The sequence below is a fragment of the Hippichthys cyanospilos genome, chromosome 6, assembly GCF_059441005.1.
Source record: "Hippichthys cyanospilos isolate Australia breed blue-spotted pipefish chromosome 6, RoL_Hcya_1.0, whole genome shotgun sequence".
Classification (NCBI taxonomy): domain Eukaryota; kingdom Metazoa; phylum Chordata; class Actinopteri; order Syngnathiformes; family Syngnathidae; genus Hippichthys; species Hippichthys cyanospilos.
Window position 1 is genome coordinate 4103340 of NC_142374.1, and position 20021 is coordinate 4123360.

Sequence of the window (20021 nt, forward strand, 5' to 3'; positions counted from 1 at the left end):
TCACTTTGATATGGCTTCATCAGTAGCTTTTAGCCACTGCCATTGATCATTTTGAAGGGAATTAAAGAATTACAATACAGTATATGAATTCCTCAATTTTTCGTTTTCAAATTCATTCGTTTGGTTTTGTGAGGATGTGTGTGTGCGTTTGTGTGTGTGAAAGAGGTGCATCCTCACGAAACCAGACATATATATATATATATATATATATATATACACACATATATATATATATATATATATATATATATATATATATATATATATATATATATATATATATATATATATATACCCAGCGTTAATGAGTACACCCCCTTAAAAAGTTATACTTTTCACAATATATCATTGAAAATAAATGGTATTTCCAAAACGTGCATAAGTTAAGTTTCATACAGCAACTGTTGAAGATTTGACTCACAAGAAAGTTAAATAATATAACTCAGATGACATATTTCTCAGTTTTAGTTCAATTTCTGTGGTGCAAAAAGGAGTACACCCCACTGTAGTTCTCTGATCAAAGCTACAATTTAGGCTCCTAATGTGTAATTGATTAACCATTCAACAACAGGTGAGTCTAATTAGTCATCACACAGGTGTTCATTAGGCAGTTGGCTACAAAAGGGTGTCACCTGAAGCAAACCACCCCTGCTGTCCACAATGGCACCACATGGAAGAGAACTGACACCAGATCTGCGCCAGAAAATAATTTCTGCACACCAGAAAGGTAGAGGCTACAAGACCATAAGTAAAGCCTTACTTATTAGTAAGAATACAGTTGCAAAAGTAATTCAAAAGTTGAAGAAAGCTGGAACTCCAACCATTGCACAGAGACGTCCAGGTCGACCACGAAAGTTAACACCACGGCAGGAACGTCTAGTGATGAGAGAGGTTGAAGAAAACCGGCATGCAAGTACAAGGGACTTATCTTTGGAAGTACAAAGTGTAATTGGAGTGCCTGTGTTTCGTGACCTAATACGCCGGACAGTGCAGAGGAATGGCATGCATGCATGTCGTCCTCTGAGGAAGCCTCTCCTAAAGCCCCGCCACAAGAATGCCCGTCTAGAGTTTGCTATGGCCCATTTCATGAAAGATGAGCGCTACTGGGACTGTATACTGTGGAGTGATGAGACCAAAATCAATCTCTTTGGAACCGATGGCTTCAAAACTGTCTGGTTTCGCAAGGGTGAAGAATACAAAGAAAAGTGCATGGTGCCCACAGTGAAACGTGGTGGTGGTAGTGTCCTTGTGTGGGGCTGCATGAGTGCTGCTGGTGTTGGGGAGCTGCATTTCATCGATGGCATCATGAATTCAGCAATGTACTGCCACATACTGAACACTAAAATGCTTCCATCCCTTCATGCCCCTGGTCGTCGTCCCCTATTCCAACACGACAAGGACCCCAAGCATACATCTAAAGCCACTGCAGCCTTTCTGAAAAGCAAGAAGGTGACAGTGATTCCATGGCCAAGTATGTCACCTGATCTCAACCCAATTGAGCATCTGTGGGGAATTCTGAAGAGACAGGTTGAGTGTCACTCTCCATCCAACCTCCAATCTCTGAAAGAGATCATAGTAGAAGAATGGAAAAAGATTGATGTTGCCAAATGTTCCCAACTTGTCCATTCTATGCCCAGGAGACTTGGAGCTGTCATTGCAAATTACGGAGGACATACAAAGTACTGAATGTTCTGAATTTAGCAGTTTTGTTGTGGGGTGTACTCATTTCTGCGCCACCCTAATTTCTGTTAAACTAAAAAAATCTAAGTCATCTAAGTTATATTAAACTTTTTTGTTTCACTTATCTGTTCAGGTGTTATAATAAACTTCATCTGTGAATATTTTGGGAGTATTTGTTTTATTTTCATTTAAATATTATATAAAATGTTACTTTTCAGAAGGGGTGTACTCATTAATGCTGGGCACTGTATGTATATATATATATATATATATATATATATATATACACACACATAATTTGTGTGAGTGTATAAAAATAACATTTCATTCCCCATGAAAGAAAAATAGCTTAATACAAATCAAATTATCAAGAGTTTGGATAAACTCCACACAACACACACACACACACATACAAGTGCTTCAGCGAAGGTTAAAAATGCACCATACATAATAAAACGCTCATCCATTCGATGAAAAATAGAAGTGCAGCCCAAGGTTTGAATGAACTATATTGCTATAGTACACGTCAATGCCGTATTTTTCTCTTTTTCTCCTGGTTCTGAATTTGCAACACACTAAATCCTATTATGTAAAAGTTTGATTGAGTGCAGTTCCCAAGTGTTATTTTAATTACCGGTACTTGTTTCATTTACACGTCTAGTCATTTGGAAGTATTTGTGACACATTTGTCACATCTCAGTTTTCATTTGGCATCTGTTTATTCACTTGTATTAAAGACATCCTTTACCAGCTTTGCCAAATTATTGCAAAGACATACTTGTATTGTGACCTTTTATTAACATTCATTCTATATCATCTTTTGACGGAACTGTGACCACAGCAAATATTTGCCACATTTTTGCATCCATTTTGGTGGTTGGGCTCTATTTCTGCAACATACGTAACATGCAAGCGCTCATGACGTCTGAAGCCCGCTTGTTGGTGTATGGAAGGATTTTGAGCATGTTGAACAACTGATAGTTTTTCATTTCTGTTGATGTAGCTGTTCATTCGCCCGACCTCTGTACAGGCAACAAAGCTTCAATGAAGGTAGTGTAAAAGGTGCCTGTCTTTAAATGTGACCAGTACAGCCTGTGAAGGCATGAACATTAGGCTAATTTCAGCTAACTTCAGCTCACCCGTGACACAAACAGTGTTGGGAGTAATCCATTACGAAAGTAATTTAATGATTGGAATGCATTCCTTTTTGCTGTAATGCACTACAGACAAAAAAATTGTAATATTTTACTTGGTACAAATTTTGTAATGCAATGCATTAAAATGCATTTTTAAGGTGAAAGTGGTGTTTTTCTTCCCCAAATTCACCAAAAACACGAGATCAGAGGAGAAAACTCCTGGGCAAAATGTTTACTTCCTGGATGATTGCGGCAGCAGCAGACGACAGATTGACTATGGATAATACGTACACAAGATGAACATACACCCATTACTTTCAATTTGCCAGAGATAAAGACAAGATGTTACAAAGTTAGGTGCACTTTGTGCGCTACATCTAAAGAGCTGTCCGCTTTGCCAAACAGCACCAGTAATTTGACAAACCATTTAGAGCGGTGCCATAGTAACGTGAAGTTAGCAAAAAGAAAACACGCAGCTGAGGATTGAGAGTGTGGATAAAACAAAGCAGGCAAAATTATCATTCTCTCGCTCAGGGATTCCACTTTGACCTCAAGAGGTTAGGAGACAAGCGGCGTAACCCTAACCCTGTGTAAAAGATATGCTGCCACTTTCCACAGTGGATTTGCCAGCATTTGGAAACCTTGTCAGCAAGATCCCTGTTGCAACTAACAATAATGACAATGTAAGCTAACACTAAATTTCACCGTACAATCCATCCATCCATCTGTCCATCCATCCGTCCATCCATCCGTCCATCCATCCGTCCATCCGCCCATCCATCCATCCGTCCATCCATCCATCCATCCATCCGTCCATCCATCCATCCTCCTCTTGTTTGGATACAATGTATGGGCATTGTTTTTAATATTGTTATTATTATTATTGCTGTATTGTCTAATTTGATAGAACTACATCGTTAGTATATATATATATATATATATATATATATATATATATATATATAGTATATATATATATATATATATATATATATATATATATATATACAGTATATATATATATATATATATATATATATATATATATATATATATATATATATATATACAGTATATATATATATATATATATATATATATATATATATATATACAGTATATATATATATATATATATATATATATATATATATATATATATATATATATATATATATACGCCACAATCGCTAGATTTTGAGCACATATATACTGCAGTTTACCTAGAGATGCCAAAAAACGGCAGCAAAGCACCTACCCAAACTCATTTCAACAAAATGCAAAGATCAGAAGCATCATGGTAGTGCCTGAAACGCTTCTACAAGACACCAGATTTTTTTTATGTCTATAAATACGCAGCGCAGCACAGCATCATTTCATGATGAATAATTTCATGATGAATAATCCATAATTTTCATCTGCTAGGCATAAGAGAATGCAAACAATTCCATGGCCCGGTTCTTAAAGTGGTGTGTGGTTCGCTCTCAAAGTTGTTTGATTTATCATTTATTAATGATCAAGAAAAACAAAATTTGCTGTACTGACACAATATCAATCTGCTCATTCGTTATTTTATTTTGCTCATTAAGGGTCTTCTGTGAGCAGGAGCAAATTTATTCCATCTGATTTTTGTGCCGCAAAATAGGTTACGCTCGGGACTGGCTCATATAATCAATCATTCAGAGTAGAGGAGAGAGAGTGCAGTGAAGTTACAGTGGCAGCCTAGTCAAACTAAAACAATAACAGCGTTGTGGCATACAGTACAGTGATTTACTATGACACGGTGACATTCATATTTAGCAGCTTGAAAGCGTTGCTCAATTTTGCCATTACAATCAAGCATTTCAGCCTGCACACTTAATAAAACATCGAGAAAAGCAGGTGAGGTCAGACTGATTACCGCCTTGAATGTTTGCGCGCGTTGCTTTGTGTGGAGTCGCACACGTTGCCACACATACGCACGGGCGTAACACAGCGAGGCAGTGTGCGCACGTGTGGCTCAGCTGTGTACGGGTATGGCCTATGCATGAATATTTCCCTAGAAATATGCTGCAGGGTGGAATGCCGTCGTGGGCCTTCTACCGCTCCGCTATGCGCTGGTGGTGTAGGGTTTCAGTAGGTGTTCCAGGCTGTGACCCTGGCATATCTGTGTTTGTTTTATGTCACAGCCCCTCCCTTTGGGGAGATGACAGTCCAGCTTCGCCTGAGGGGATGAAACCTGAGAGAGGCAGAGCTTAGGAATAAACAACAACTCCTTTATGAGGCAGCCGCTTGGTGCGTTCACAGATCTGACCGAGCGAGAGAAACAGAAGATTTTCTGGTTAGGGCAGTTGGCTCCCTAAAAGTGGGATCCACAACAAAATAAGTGCTCATTTCAATTTAAGGTCAAACACAGAGAAAAGCTTCAGTTTCAAATACAACGATTCCTGATATTACTGGTGGACTGTGTAGCAGGTTAAGAATTGAAAAAGCATGTCTACTTAAAGGTCATGCCATTTTTCAATTTACATTTATTTTCAAAACTTCCAAGGTCCACCAAACATCATCACGGGCAAATTCAACTCGATTCAGATCTTTGGGTCTCCGATGAGTTTTTCAAAATTTCCAATGTCCAGCAAACAGCAACACGGACAAATTCCATTCAGATTTTTGGGTGGCCAGAAAACTGCACCCAACATCCTTCAAATTTTGTTTTACTAATATACAAATTGTCCATTTTTATGACAGCTATGTGCAAATCAATGCAATTACTGCAAACGGATTACCACATTTGCAAGTCGCACAACACGGAGATGTCTAATTTTGCACTTAGAAACATCATTTATTTCTGTAACATTTGCTCGTTTTTGATGTGTACAATATTGCACAGCATCATACAGGGATTGAAGCCGGCCACTGTCATCACCTCCTAAAAGCATTCTTGGTCTTTTAAGAATTTTTTGATTGATGATGATTGATGATTTTGATTTTGTTAAGAACATTTGTGTCCCTGCTGAAATAAAAAACTACAATAATGTTATCTTCCATGTAGTAATTAATATTGTAAATTATTTAAAGTATGGCACATTACAATTAATATCAGGTTGTTTGATCTTTTAGTAAAGCTAAATGTATTGATTAAAAAATGATAGAGTATAATTTCATTGTGATACATTTCAAAACGTTCTATTGTATAAACAAAGAAACAAGATTGCTTTTTATCATAAATATTAAATATATACAGCATTTATATCATTTTAATCCACAAGACTGGAAGTATGATCACATATCTAATGAATTTCTGGTTTCATGCCTTGTGTGCCTCGTATTATCGTTTAGATTCGAGACACTTTTTGGCTGAATCTTTATTTGCTGCTTTGAGTTGGTTCCTTTCCACTGCACTACCGTTACAAAGATTCCTAAGTGCCGTTTAGCCTAGATCAATGGTCATATCCCTTGTTAACAAATCCCCATCTTCCTTCCGAGGTAGCAAAAATTGTCAGAGTGGCAGCTCATTTTCCATCATGGTAATTTGACAATTAGAGAAATGGATTTTGTTAAGCGACCAACGTTGTCTGTCACGCTTGCATGGCTCAGCGCTAGAATGTTTGTCTCTGATCAAAAGGTTCGGGGGTTCAGCCTCCAACCGTGGTCACCATGTCAAAGTGTCCTTGAGCCAAACACTCAACCTCCAGTTGCTCTTGATGCTGCGTCATCAGTAGCTGTTTGATTCATCAGTAAAACACTTTAGGTACCTACAGTAAGGAAGAAAAGCATAAAGTGTTTTTTTTTTTTCTTTTTAACCATTTGATTCCATTCAATCTCTGAGATACTCAATCATGCACATCTTCTCTGCAGCATTTTACCCCCTTAATTTCCACTGAAAATTGCAACTCGGTGCACACACCATAACAGATATGGCCAACCTGGAACACTTTGCATCTCTGATCATAATTTGATGTGTGGATAATAATGCTGTCCTAATTTATTGTAGCTCAATGATAGTGTCATGAACTCTCACAGTTATGAGGATTAAAACACGGACGAACTAAACTAAAACTATCATGATTGTCCTTGGCAGCTGTTAATGTAATGCATTTCCTTTAATATATTACACAAACAAAAATTGTAAGATTTTACTAGGTCCAAACGAGAGCAATACAATAGATTACAATGCCCGTTGGTTTATTTGTTTGCACAATATTGCACAGAATTAAACAAGGACTGAAGCCAGCCAGTCATCTCCTCTTAAAAGCATTCAGGTTATTTCCTTCAGCAAATTTTGATTTTGATAAACATCAATAATATTTCTCTTTTATGAATTGAATGTATTCAATATGATGTCTGAACACTAGACGGAAAAATATAAAATGTCATAACACAGCGATTCTTAAGTGAAATGTGTACTCCAGCAACAAGCAATTATTCCCGTGCGTCATCAATACTTAACGATAGCTTAGCTATCCTGCGTAGATGATAAGCTGCCGCTTTCCACAGTGGGTTCGCCAGCATTTCGAAGCGAGATTCCTGTCGCAACTAGCAATAATAACAAGAGAAACTAACACTAATATTCACAGCACAGTTGCTATTAATAATAGTTGTGGCCAAAGTGTATCAAGATGAAGCACACACTCATGTGAAACTGTACGTTAAACACAATATCAATAATGCTGCTGACGTTAGGCCACCGAAACAATCTATTTTTGAAACATCTGTCCCTAACCTAGCCGACTGAACTTGAAGTCGAATACTAACATCGAAATGTGAAATGACCAACTTGCCTCTGCCTAAAGCATAAATAATGCATCACTATGCTGTGAAGTATTAAAGGGAATAAAATACAACAACAAAAAATGGTATCTTGTATTTTTAGGTTCACAATACAATACAGATGAAATGATTTGAACTATTTTTAGGCTTAAGCCAACCTACAACTGGATGTGTAATGACGGTAATGAGCTACATTTATATTGGCAAATCCATATTTCCGCTTATGTTGGTGAGTGTGGTATAAAACCTAATGGAATAGAAGTGTAATGCCTTACATTTTACATACAGTAATAATGAAGTAATTACTTTGAAATGACAGTAATTAGGACTGTAATTAAGTAACTTGCCCAACACTGCAAATAAATTGGTGTGGTCAGAGCGTCAATCTGTATGGAACTTTATTTTCAGTATCACAATAACAATTGAGTTTATGTTGCCAGCTGTAGAAGTTACAACAGTAGTTTTGAATCAAAAGTGGCGTTCAGGTGATCTGCCATTATAATGATTCAAATTAGTTACAGAAACAACTGTGTCGTAAAATGTTGCTTTTTCTTGTTACTTCCTTTGAGCGTTTGCCTGACTTCCTGTTGCTGCTGGCTCTCAAGTTTGCCATTGAAGCAGCCCAGTGGGCGTGGCTGACGTTGTTTTTTTTTCAATGGCTGTAAGGCATAAATGATTTTAAGAAATCTGCCTAGCAACAGGTGCCCGACAAGACAGTTAGCCGCGTTTTGAAAGATTTCCAGCAAGTAGCATAATGTACAAGTTTTGATCAATTAGGCATGCCTGTCTGGTTTTAGGAACATTGCTGCTGCCAGTAAATATCAATAATATTTTTAAATGCGTTCTTCTAATCTAGCTGTGTCTGCATTTATACAATACTGATAACAGCATCAAAATAAGCAACGATATGTTGCCAGGGGGTGGGGGCTAGAGCTAACAGCTGAGCAAACTTGTCTTTGTGTTGGGTGTCAAGGAAAGTTGAAAATGTGGCTCTGCTGTCAGCCGCTTCGTGCAATTGAAGAGTTTGTGCGCCGCGCTCTTTCTTTTGTTGTTCAACGCAGCCGTGTGCCTCCACTACAGTCGGACCCCTCCCCCCCCCCGGCCAGTTTTTCTTTTCTGCCACCCATCCTCCCATGATCTCTCACTCCCTCACTCCATTTCATCCATCCAGGGTGACGCCAGTCACCCCGCCCCGTTCAACTCAGTCCACCGCGTTCATTTCATTCCTGCTCCCATTCCGCGCATATTTCGCATCCTTGGAGAGAGCCGGCGCATTTTACGCACTCAGCGCGCCCGAGCCTCGGTCAGAGCAAAACCGAGTGCACGCTCGGGATTCGCCGGAGAATTTCGCGGATGCGGCCAATGTATCAGTGTGGGCTAAAGTGTGGGAATTTAGCAACAGCGAGGCAAATGAATCGAGGTAAGTTCTTCCAGGAGGAGTCCCCTCCTCCGCTTTTTTTTTTTTTTTTTGTTGCTTGTAAACCGCCGGACGTTCAACAGCTCCGAGTGCTCGCTTGACGCTTCAAAACACTTTCGTCGACATTGGCATACTCGCGTAAAAGCACATTAAAAACGCATGCACGCGAATAGGAAAGTAGGGAATATCTGTCTTATACACCTCAGAGCCGCCGATGTCGCTTTCGTTCCACTTTTAGTTGGCGATAACCGAAATACAAATGTTTGTTTTCTTTCCGAAATGGGTGCATTTATGCTGCTTCCTAACACTTGAATCATCTCGTGGCTGATTGATGAAAAGAAAACAGGCGGCTCCGAGACGCTCAGGCAGTTTACAAAGCTCGGAGTCAATGGAGGACTTGTTGCATCGGCGGCTTTTCTCTTGGTCGACAGGCCGGCAGGGAGGGAGGGAGGCGGGGAGGAAGCCAAGCAGGCAGGCCCCAGGCACTACGCAGGCCACAGCCTCCATACACGTACGCAAGCAAGCGCACAACACTACGCTATTCGATACATACTTGTCAGATTAAAAATACGCCTCACGGATGTCTTTTTTTAAAAATTGCGAACTCTCGGAATAAACATTTAAAGGGGAGAGAAGTAAAAATTGTTCGTTACAGTAATATGCCCGATTTATCTTGACAGGAGCATTTGTGGAATATCAATTAAAAAAGATTAGGAAAAAAAAGTCACTTTATGCCACGTTTTGCCACTTTATCCCCACTTAAAATGGCATTAATTTTTCAAGCCACAGGTGACAACCATTACCGGCTCAGTTTGCGAAGGTCACATGACCAAAATCAGAAAACAGGTAAGCTGTGATTGGTCATAACCCGGGCTCTGAGGAAGTCAAATTGGCTCGAAAATGGTAGCGTTTGCTGCTTATTTCCAATACCACAAATGCAATATTAACCCCGGGTGTCCTGGGATTTTTCACTAGCCTGGCCTTAATATCACCCAATTTAGGCTGACTTTGAAAGGGTCATAACATTGTCAAATACAAATATATAGTTACTTTAAACCCCTCAAAATGTTCAGTGGCATCAGCCCAGTCCATACCTATATAAACGTATATAAGTAACAACGCTGTGTATTTATATATTTATGAAATTGAAATAAGAATATTTATTATGAGTAATATTAGAGTAATATGTAGACTTTTGCATTATGGGATTCCGGGCTAAGCCAATCATCGAAGTCATTGAAATGTTTGCAAATGTTGGCCGCTAGCGCCACCCGATGGTTTTGGGGTGTCCACACAAAAATTTCTATTGCATCCCACTCGCGAGTTGCCGTTGTCAGGATTAATGCAAAAAATTGGGGGTTAAACGGAATGTTGACTAGTGGGTGGGGGACAGACACAGAAAATAAGATTCAATTTTTACTTTATTATTTTATACATGAACAAAATACCTCTAATGTTTGTGCTCCAGACATTATCTTTTAATTTAATCAGAAAACTATCAGTTGTTATTTTTCTGCTTTCAAATCAAACATATTTATCATTCCACTTACACGGATTGCAACTCAAAGTGCAGTGCAACTAAAACATTAATTATAGAAGAGAAATAGAAAATCCGCTCTCTCCTCTTTTACACATAAAATATATGTCCTATGAGCAGGCTTGAATGCGCGCACACACAGACACATATAGACATTCCACCTCTCACCCAAAGTCAACCTGAATAGGTGAGCAAGTGCAGTGCAGAAAATCGGACAAAATTCCTATTTTGCAGGGAATGTTTTTGCCTATGGGAACAATACATTCAATTGAATGAATTCAATGTGACAATAAATTACCTGAGTTTTGAGACCCATTGTATAAGATGCTCTTGTATAGGTCATAAATAATTGCCTTTATTGAACATAAATTGAAGTCCATTGTGAAATTCTTCCGCGGTGTGTTTGGCTGTTCTACAGTGCACGTGAAAAAGATATCAGCTGTATGAATTGAAATTTAAGTGAAACAAACAATCAAATGCAGGTGCTTTCTAAGCATTAGACAGTCATGGTAAGAGAAATGTTTCACGGCACTAAAGTTCATCACAAAGCAATAAATGACATATTAATGAGACAATAGTCAATATTTATTAGACAATGTCAGGCAGCAAGAGAGTTGAGAGCTGATTATAACTCACTATGAAACATCTCTACCAATCAGGAGCAGCTCTATTTTTGGCTATTAATGTCATACTTGAGATGAAAAAGCAAAATTTGACATTTTTGGTGGTTAGGGACATATTTTCTTGCTTATCTATGATTTGTTTGTCTTTCTCCAAAGGTTCAATAATGATCTTTCTTTTAAATATATACTTGATATATACACACACAGTATGTACGTATATACTTACATCCACTTTCATCAAACAATAGCTATGTAACATTGAAACATTATTAAAAGGCCTTCTGCAAGCATTGCACGTTTGAAGACATGAGCGACACGAGTGATCAACAATAGATTGTACACAAGTGACAGAATTCTTAAAAATCTTCATTACTAGTTTATACTCTCCTCGTTAATATGTACTGTACTCTTCAACTTGAGGAGTAAGTTAAAAGGAGTTTGAACATTCAGAAAGGACTGATGCGTTGCAGATTTTTTTAAATGACTGTGTAGGACTTTTTTTGCGTTGCATATTTACAGTGATATTTTCTACCTTATTGGTAATTGGGACTTTATATCCAATGCATTCTGTTCCTTTTAGTAAGGAATTAGCTGTGAAAGTGTAACTTTGTGGTTGTGTGTGTGTGTGCACACGCACGCGTGTGTTGGTCATTGTCTTTGCTGTGTCCAGGCTTGGGAGTGTACAAAGCTTTTCAGTCACCCTGGGCAAACAGCCTCCCTTTCGTTCCCCGCACTTTCCTGCCCCCCTCCTCCACACCCACCCTCTTCATTCCGTTGACATCTGTTTTGAGTGCTCTGTGCACCTGTAGACTGTGCGAGCCTGTGTGTGTGTGTGTATATGCGTGTGTGTGTCTGTGTGAGAAAAGGGAGGACGATAAAGGGAGGTGCAGCATGCAAATCCAGGCGTTTGTTCTGGGACTAAGCAACGCAGGCCGTCTGACTAACGACCATTTGGTGTGTGTGTGTGTGTGTGTGTGTGTGTGTGTTTGCCTCTTGCTGTCCTGGCCAGGCAGGTCTATTGTTGCAGCAGCAACAGGCGTCGGTGTATGAGGACGCACCATATGGCCTCTGTGTGCTTTAGTCACAACCGCTGTGTGCTTGTGCGTGTTTGCGTGTGTGTGTGTGTGTACGTGTACATGTACCAAACCAATGCGGTCTCAGTATGGTGGAGTTCCTCGCTGCAAGCTGCTCCCTTTTGTGTCATATGTCATCTCATTTCTTGACACAAGGATCAAATCTGGCTTCCAGACTTTTGTCGTTTTTTTTTTTTTTTTTTTTTTTTTCAAAGATGTCCGATATAGTCTGACTTACTGGCCAAAAGGTAGCTTTTTAGACGTCATCATTTAACAATTAACTGCTGTTTCTAGCTGAAAAGGGGTCTCTGATGATCTGATTTGCTAATTGCATAATTATTATATGAAACACTTGACCTGAACCCAAAGCAGCTGCAATTCCGAGATCTTTCTTATGCCAGTTTTCAAGAAGGGTCCACGTCTTATACATATTATCAATACGGTCCCTGATCCATAGACTCTATGTGAAAACAAGAAATAAAGTGTACCGTTAACAGTATATGGAATGAAAGTTAGGGAGCAGTGGAGCCTGTTTATCAGCGCAACAATGTTGAGTCAGTGGGTGGGATCTGAGGGGTGCAGGGGCCAACGGGAGGGTGGGTTTTGGTGTGGGAGTTTGCTAGGCTTTGTTTTGGGGATAGGGGGAACAATGGGCATCCTCCTGGGTGGGGTGGAAGAAGAGGGTGGGTATGCTAGGGGGGATAGGGTTCTAGTTGTTGGCTGGGTGAGGCCTACATAGCCTGTGCTAGCTTGTCAGACCCGGCGCCCTGTCGCTCCTCTCCTGTAATCGTCTGTCTTTCAGCCACTCATGAAATTCGACCCACAATGCAGCTCTTCACATCTGTTAGGCTGCCTTCGGAATATCAACTTTCACGATCGCAATCTCAATGATGGAATATATCAGATGAATTTGCAACGTATTACCAATTAGCCATTGGTGATGTTACATGAGTTGTTTACACAGACTATGTGTCATGGAAAGACGACAAAACTTTTATTAGTTTGTGCATTCAAGGGTCCATACGCACTTTGTCAGGCTCTTAAAGTAACAAGACTCTTGTCTTTTTCGGTTCATGATACACAAAATACCAAAGAGAAATACCTGGAATTCAGCTTCGCTCAAATAAAGTCCTATGTGGTATGCCGATGTCTTACTTGAGGTCACGCAATATAGAGATTCTGTGCTACTTGAAAGACTTTAAATGCTTAATTGTATACTAGCGATGATAAGTGGCGAAGAAAATGGATGGATGGCATCAACTGCTACTCAACTTTAGAGGATGCACTTCATGTAGAAAGTTTATCCGCTGACATGCTGGTGTCTATCCCAGCCATCTTTAGTCAGAAGGGGGGGGGGGCTGGTTGCCAGCCAATCACAGGACACACTGAGACAAACAACCATTCACACCCACATCACACCTAAGGGTGATCTACCTACCAATGATGTTTTTGGAATGTGAGGGAGACCGGAGTGCCCGGAGAAGACCCACGCAAGCACGGGGAGAACATGCAAACTCCACGCTGGAACGACGGCACGAAACCTCTGAATTGTGAGGCGTAATTGTTAACCCGTCTTCCGCAGTGCAGGTCATGACGAATTTAACATAAATGTGTGTTTTTCTATGTCTGGAAAGTTTTCATTTAACAATTGTTCTTATTGTGGGCCTTTTTTTTTAAGTATTCTGTCTAACTGTAGCAACTGATAATTTTACATAGTATCACCCAATGTTGTCTCCATGGCACAAAGTATTGTACAATGATCCGGGCAGGCAAGGCAGAAAAGCACTATATAAGTCCATGTGCCTGACTCTACGATTTGTCTTTGTCCAGAGTAGACACAAAATATTCTGTTATCATAATCATCTGTTCGTCAACCCGAAGAGCCTTGTAACAGACGTTCCTGTTAGTCTTGATCAACAGGTAGTGTTTACTACTTTGCCTCTCATCAGCTTTTTATGCAGCGCTTGAAACCTAAATGTAGGGAAAGTTAGTTGAAAAAAAAATCCCTCACGAACTAATCTGCCTCCGACTGCACGCATAAACAATATCTTGCACTATTTTTTTTTTTTTGCACGACATGATATTCTGTTTATTGCAATTTATTGCTATTCATTTATTGCTCAATCATGGAATGTCGTCTGCTGCTCAGGGAAGTGAACAGAATAAGAATTTCATTGTATGTGAAAACAGACATCTAAGGGCTGAAGAAGACAAGTCAAGCCATATTTTCCTTCTCATAATGCGTCAAACTTTGCCGAAAAAAAAGATCCAATTACGATTTTGGGGTCCCCAATTCAATTGAGGATCGATGTTCGATTCTTAACGATTTTCGATTCAAAACGATTCGATTAAGTTAATCAAAAAATATTCCTGCTTCAATCTATAAAAGTGCAAAGAATCATCACACCGTGGGTCATCTTTGCAAGACAGAACGACAAAAGGGAGACAATAAATATAAAAAACTAATGAATACACTAAGTTTTCATTTGTAAGGAGCCTTTTTACACAAAAATAGCATGTGGACAACTGCTAATTTTTGAAGATAACTATAAACTGTAGCTCTTATAGTATGAAATAAGATTAAACAAAAACCAAAAAAAGTCAATGTCATTTTGTAGGAAATTGCAGTACCAAAATATCTATAATAAACTGTTGCCCAACTGAAAAATATTGATATTTCTCAAGGCATTTATGACAAACAGGATATGGAAATGAACTTTTTCAAGTGAGTGGGTACATTGATAGTATGGAGAAAGCTTCAAATATGTGCGTGTTGATTCATCTCTGAGCATATAGGGAGTATTATAAGTCACAACTATAACATTCTTTCGTTCAGTTGAGACAATATTTCAGTCACTGAATAATACGTGTTTGTGAATTAATTTGGAGTTTGCATACATTGTTTTGTGAACATGCTGAGGTTTTGTGTTGTGTTGACCATTTGTTTTCTGTTCTGTATGAATATTTTTTGTGGTTAGCTCATTTATTTCACGTGCGCAAGCAAGAGCGGGGTTTGTCGGGTGTGAGGGAAAGAGAAAACATAAATCACAGGTGTCAAACTCAAGGCCCGGGGGCCAGATCCGGCCCGTCACCTCATCTCACGCGGCCCGCGTAATGCCCATTCCAATTCAAGTTTCCGGTCAAAATATCGCATTTGTAAGTCAATTTGAATTTTTTGGGGGGCAAAAGCAAGCACTTTTTGCCCTCACCCTCTCTCTGATTTCAAAACTATTTGGAAGTGTGACAAATACACCCCAAATGTATTTTATTACAGTCATCCCAGCCCTCTGACAGAAACTGTAACTGCAACGTGGCCCTCGATAAGAATGAGTTTGACACCCCTGAATAATTGAACGCTATTCCGATCCTTGTTGATCCATTTAGTATGAAGACGGCGGAAATATTTGTCACGACTACAATGTAATTAGAGCCCGCGATAGGGAAAAGTAGCTTTGATGCATATCTTGGCATCAACAAAAGTAGAGTGAAAATAAAACTGAAAAAGATCACTCAAATCAGCCATGTTCTTCGACAGCACACTTTCACAGCAAGTGTAAAAGAGAAACTTAAATTAGAAGACAATTCAACAGCAGTTACCTTAAACTAACATCATACGCCAATTTAGCTTTCATATATCACCTCAACAATTTAACAACAACATAATACATATAGGTGTTGTCCCTGTAGGAGTTACATGCACATCTTGATGGGTACGGATTCGATCACGATATCGTATAATATATATACACATACATACATATGTATGTGTGTGTGTGTGTGTGTGTGTGGGGGGGGGTGTTCTCATTACTATTACATAGTATTATCAAAATTGATCTAAAAGGTTATTAAATTAATAATGAATTTGAAACCTTATAAATGACAAGACATTTTCACATTCGAATTAGTGTCATTCAAACACATATGTGGAAACATTTTTTTTAATTTGAGTTATGCAGTTATAAATCGACTCCCCTAATAAGGGGGTTGAAAATGGGGAAAAAAAACTTGACGTGCTCTCTGAGACATACGGTAAAAATTAATGATTGGTTTAGTTTGTAACGTGTCAGAAAATAGGATAAAATAATGATTGTTTTCAAAAGTAAAAGCAGCTGTTTGATGATAAGCAGTCTGCTTTTAAACTGGATTAAATCAGAAAAGAATTACTGTAGAAAGGCTGAAATTCTGAAAATTTGGGCATTTTTTCAAACTAAATAATTAATCAAAAAATAATTTGTAAGTAATTTGATTATCGATTAGTAGGGTGTTAACAGTTTCATCCTTATACAGTGATCCCCCCTTCTTCGCGGTTAATGTTGGCTGTCAACCCCCCGCGAAGTCTGAAACCCACGAAGTAGGGTAATCAGTTCCTAGATTTCTATGTACGCCCCAATATAGCCACAGTAACCATAAACAATCCTTTTTTTTATTTTTTGCCTATTTTATTTCCTTTTTCCTATTATTTAACATTACATTATCCTTATTAACATGATTAACATTATTGTATATTCATTAAATAACTAATATTACTTAGTTTGTTGAGAATTTGTTCCCAGGACTGGTTTTATGCACGAAGACTCCGGTGAAAGAGAACGCAAGTCATCACGTTGAAGTTCACATTTATTTTGGCTCATGTATGGTGTATCATGTAGTATCTGTTGAATAATAAATCAACAACAATCTTTAAGTCAGTCAACTAACATATAAACACTTAATCTATGAATTTACTGTATTTTTAGCCGACATTAGTGGGTTAGCAACAACTACAACAACTACTACCTATAAAGTGCAACCTCTACACAAACGAATACATAAACAGAATAAACACTCATCGCTTACTAAACATAGGCAGTAGCGTGCGTTATCAACATAAATGATAATAAACTATAAATATGAGTTTACGTTGTCATTCACTACGTCACCGTAATGAGCCGACTGACGCACAGAGAACGTAAAACAGGAAAAAAACGGAAATGCAACGCCACCCGACAAATTAAAAGCGTGCATTTCAAAATAAGATAAAAAAACGTCACGAACTCTAGCGCTTGAAGAATTCTTAACATAGTTATTTACTAATATTACTTCGTTATTTGATTAATACAGTACTGTATAATGTACTTTTTTGCTTTTTTCAATTTTTTTCCATTTTTGCACATTTTTTAAATGATTTTTTATTTTGAAATATTATTTATTTTTCCTGGAAAAAAACAAAGTACTGGGACCGCAATATCTGAGACCGAGAAGTAGGAGGGATCACTGTATACTGTTTAAGCTAGCTGCACTTTAAAAACTAGTCATCACTTTTTCAAAATATTTTGGATTTTCCAGTATTCCAATAGTTGCATGACTGTAAAAAAATAGCAAGTTGCTTTGTTTAATTGTTTGTTACTTTTATTTATCTACTTTATAAAATATTCAGCCTTCAGTTTTCAATTGATTGGATCATTTTAAATAGGATCTCTATATATATGAATATATGAATAGGATCTCTGGTAATCATTTAATTAAGAATATATACACATATATATATATATATATATATATATATATATATATATATATACACATATATATATATATATATATATATATATATATATATATATATATATATATATATATATACACATATATATATATATATATATATATATATATATATATACATATACATATACATATACATGTATATATACATATACATATATATATACATATACATATATATATATATATATATATATACATATACATATACATATATATACATATATATATATATACATATATATACATATATATATACACATATATATATATACATATATATATATATACATATATATATATATATATATATATATATATATATATATATATATATATATATATATATATATATATATATATATATATATAAAAAATGTTAACTTTTGTTGCCTTGAGTCTGTTATTTTTCTGGTTTGTAGCCAGCAAATAAAGCAGAGTGACTAACCCTCAATGGGAAGCCTGAATCAACCTCTTGTTTGGTGAGCCCAGCATGAGGCAAGCAGGAAGTAGGGATTTCAGCTCCATCTTGCTTACTTTCCCGGCTGGCCGAGCAGACATGATGAAGCCGACTCGCCGACAAACAGCTCACTCTGTTGCCTGGCTCCGTCCTGATCCAACCTTGGTTTTGTTGCCTTCGGCAATTACCCATCAGCCCTCTTGACCTTATAATCTCAAGACTGAATTGGACCTGATCAAAGTTTAAGAAAAATCTGTTCATCATCACAAAAAAAAAGAAAACTAGGTACTCGTTATTTATTAAGTGTAGTATTTTTCTTTGAACAAGCAAAAATATAGTTTATCAAAAGTTGATTATTCAAAATCATTTTAAAAGGATACTCGAATTGAATTATTGACATATGCATATTAAAATTACACAATTATTACATATTTTCTATATGTCATATATTGCAATGGTTAGCATGTCTGCCTCACAGTTCAGAGGTCCCAGATTGCCCCGGGCTTCCACTGTGAAGTTTGCATGTTCTCCCCAAGCTTGGCTTGCGCGGGTCTTCTCCAGGCACTCCAGTGTCCTCCCACGCTCTGAATTGACCTTAGGTATGATTGTGAGGGTAAGTGGTTGTCTCTGTGTACCCTGTGATTGGCTGGTAACCTCTAGTCTAGTAAGATGGCTTTGATAGGCACCAGAAAGCTAGTGACCCTACTGAGTATAAGCGGCCATAGAAAATGGATGGATGGAGATTGCACTCATACATGACCTCACCTATGGATTAGGTTGAAAAAAGATAGACCGGTATATATTTTTGTGTGGGTGATATCTTTCGCTTCTATGGTGGCTCTTACAAGTTGGATTATGATTCATGATCATGTTGGTCATGTCGTTCTTCTGCTCACACTCAACGCAGTTCTGTCATGGTCAGTTTTATACGGCTTAGGTAGAGAGGAACAGGAAATGACCAGATTGAATCAAGTATTCAAGACTGTCTGGTATGACACTTTAAAATATACCAAGACATCTTTCTGGATTGTCAGCAGCCCCGCCCCGGGCCTCTTAATCTGGATCGGCCTAAAGAAAATATGCAATACTAAACAATTGATACACTGGACAACAGCTGTATGACTGTGTGTGTTTGTTTGCGTGTGCGTGATAGAATTTGACGTAATCGTGAATGGACACGGTACTAGAGCTATACTGTTGCATTTGAAATACTCCCACATGCACTCATACACACAGATGCACACGTCAGTCTCGCAATGCTTCTAAATTCACACTTATTAAATGGTGTTGGTACAGCCCTCCTGGCCTTTTCCCTCTAGTGACAGATATTTTTTGTATGGTTCTGTGTACAATGCATATGTGTGTGTGATACATGTCTGCCCCCATGCTATCCATAAGGAAAAGGCTAGATAATGGCTTTCTCTGACTCAGCAAACAAGTGCACATTGACCAGCAAAAGAGTCAAACCTTCCCATCACATTTCCCACAAAAAAAATCACCGCATTCGTGTGCAGCCTGGGACCAATTACCACGTGCTCTGCAAATGAAGGCATTGTGTATAATGAGTGTCCTATGAATCAAAGTCTTCTCACCACAGTAAAAGCAAGCATCTCACTCATTGAAATTGGGTTTATATTAGCACAGAGGAAACGGGGTAGACTTGTTTGTTTGTGTTTTCCGTGAATGCATCTTGCTTCTAAATACATAGAATCAGTTCTACATAACAAATGAACAAACAATTTTGCAGGGGTGGGCAGTCTGTCAGCACCAATGGACTATCCGTCGGTCCGTCACCGACGGAT

At 38.1% G+C, this 20021-nt stretch overlaps 1 protein-coding gene across 1 annotated transcript in view; it reads left to right on the forward strand.

Moving 5' to 3' along the window:
- The first annotated feature begins 8726 nt into the window (after positions 1-8726).
- The window catches only part of LOC148421909 (transcriptional enhancer factor TEF-1-like), a 51201-nt gene continuing 39906 nt past the window's right edge, over positions 8727-20021 (forward strand). Inside the window, exon 1 of the mRNA XM_088417647.1 lies at positions 8727-8985. The gene's annotated coding sequence lies outside the window, so the exon portion shown is untranslated. The remainder of the gene's footprint in view (positions 8986-20021) is intronic.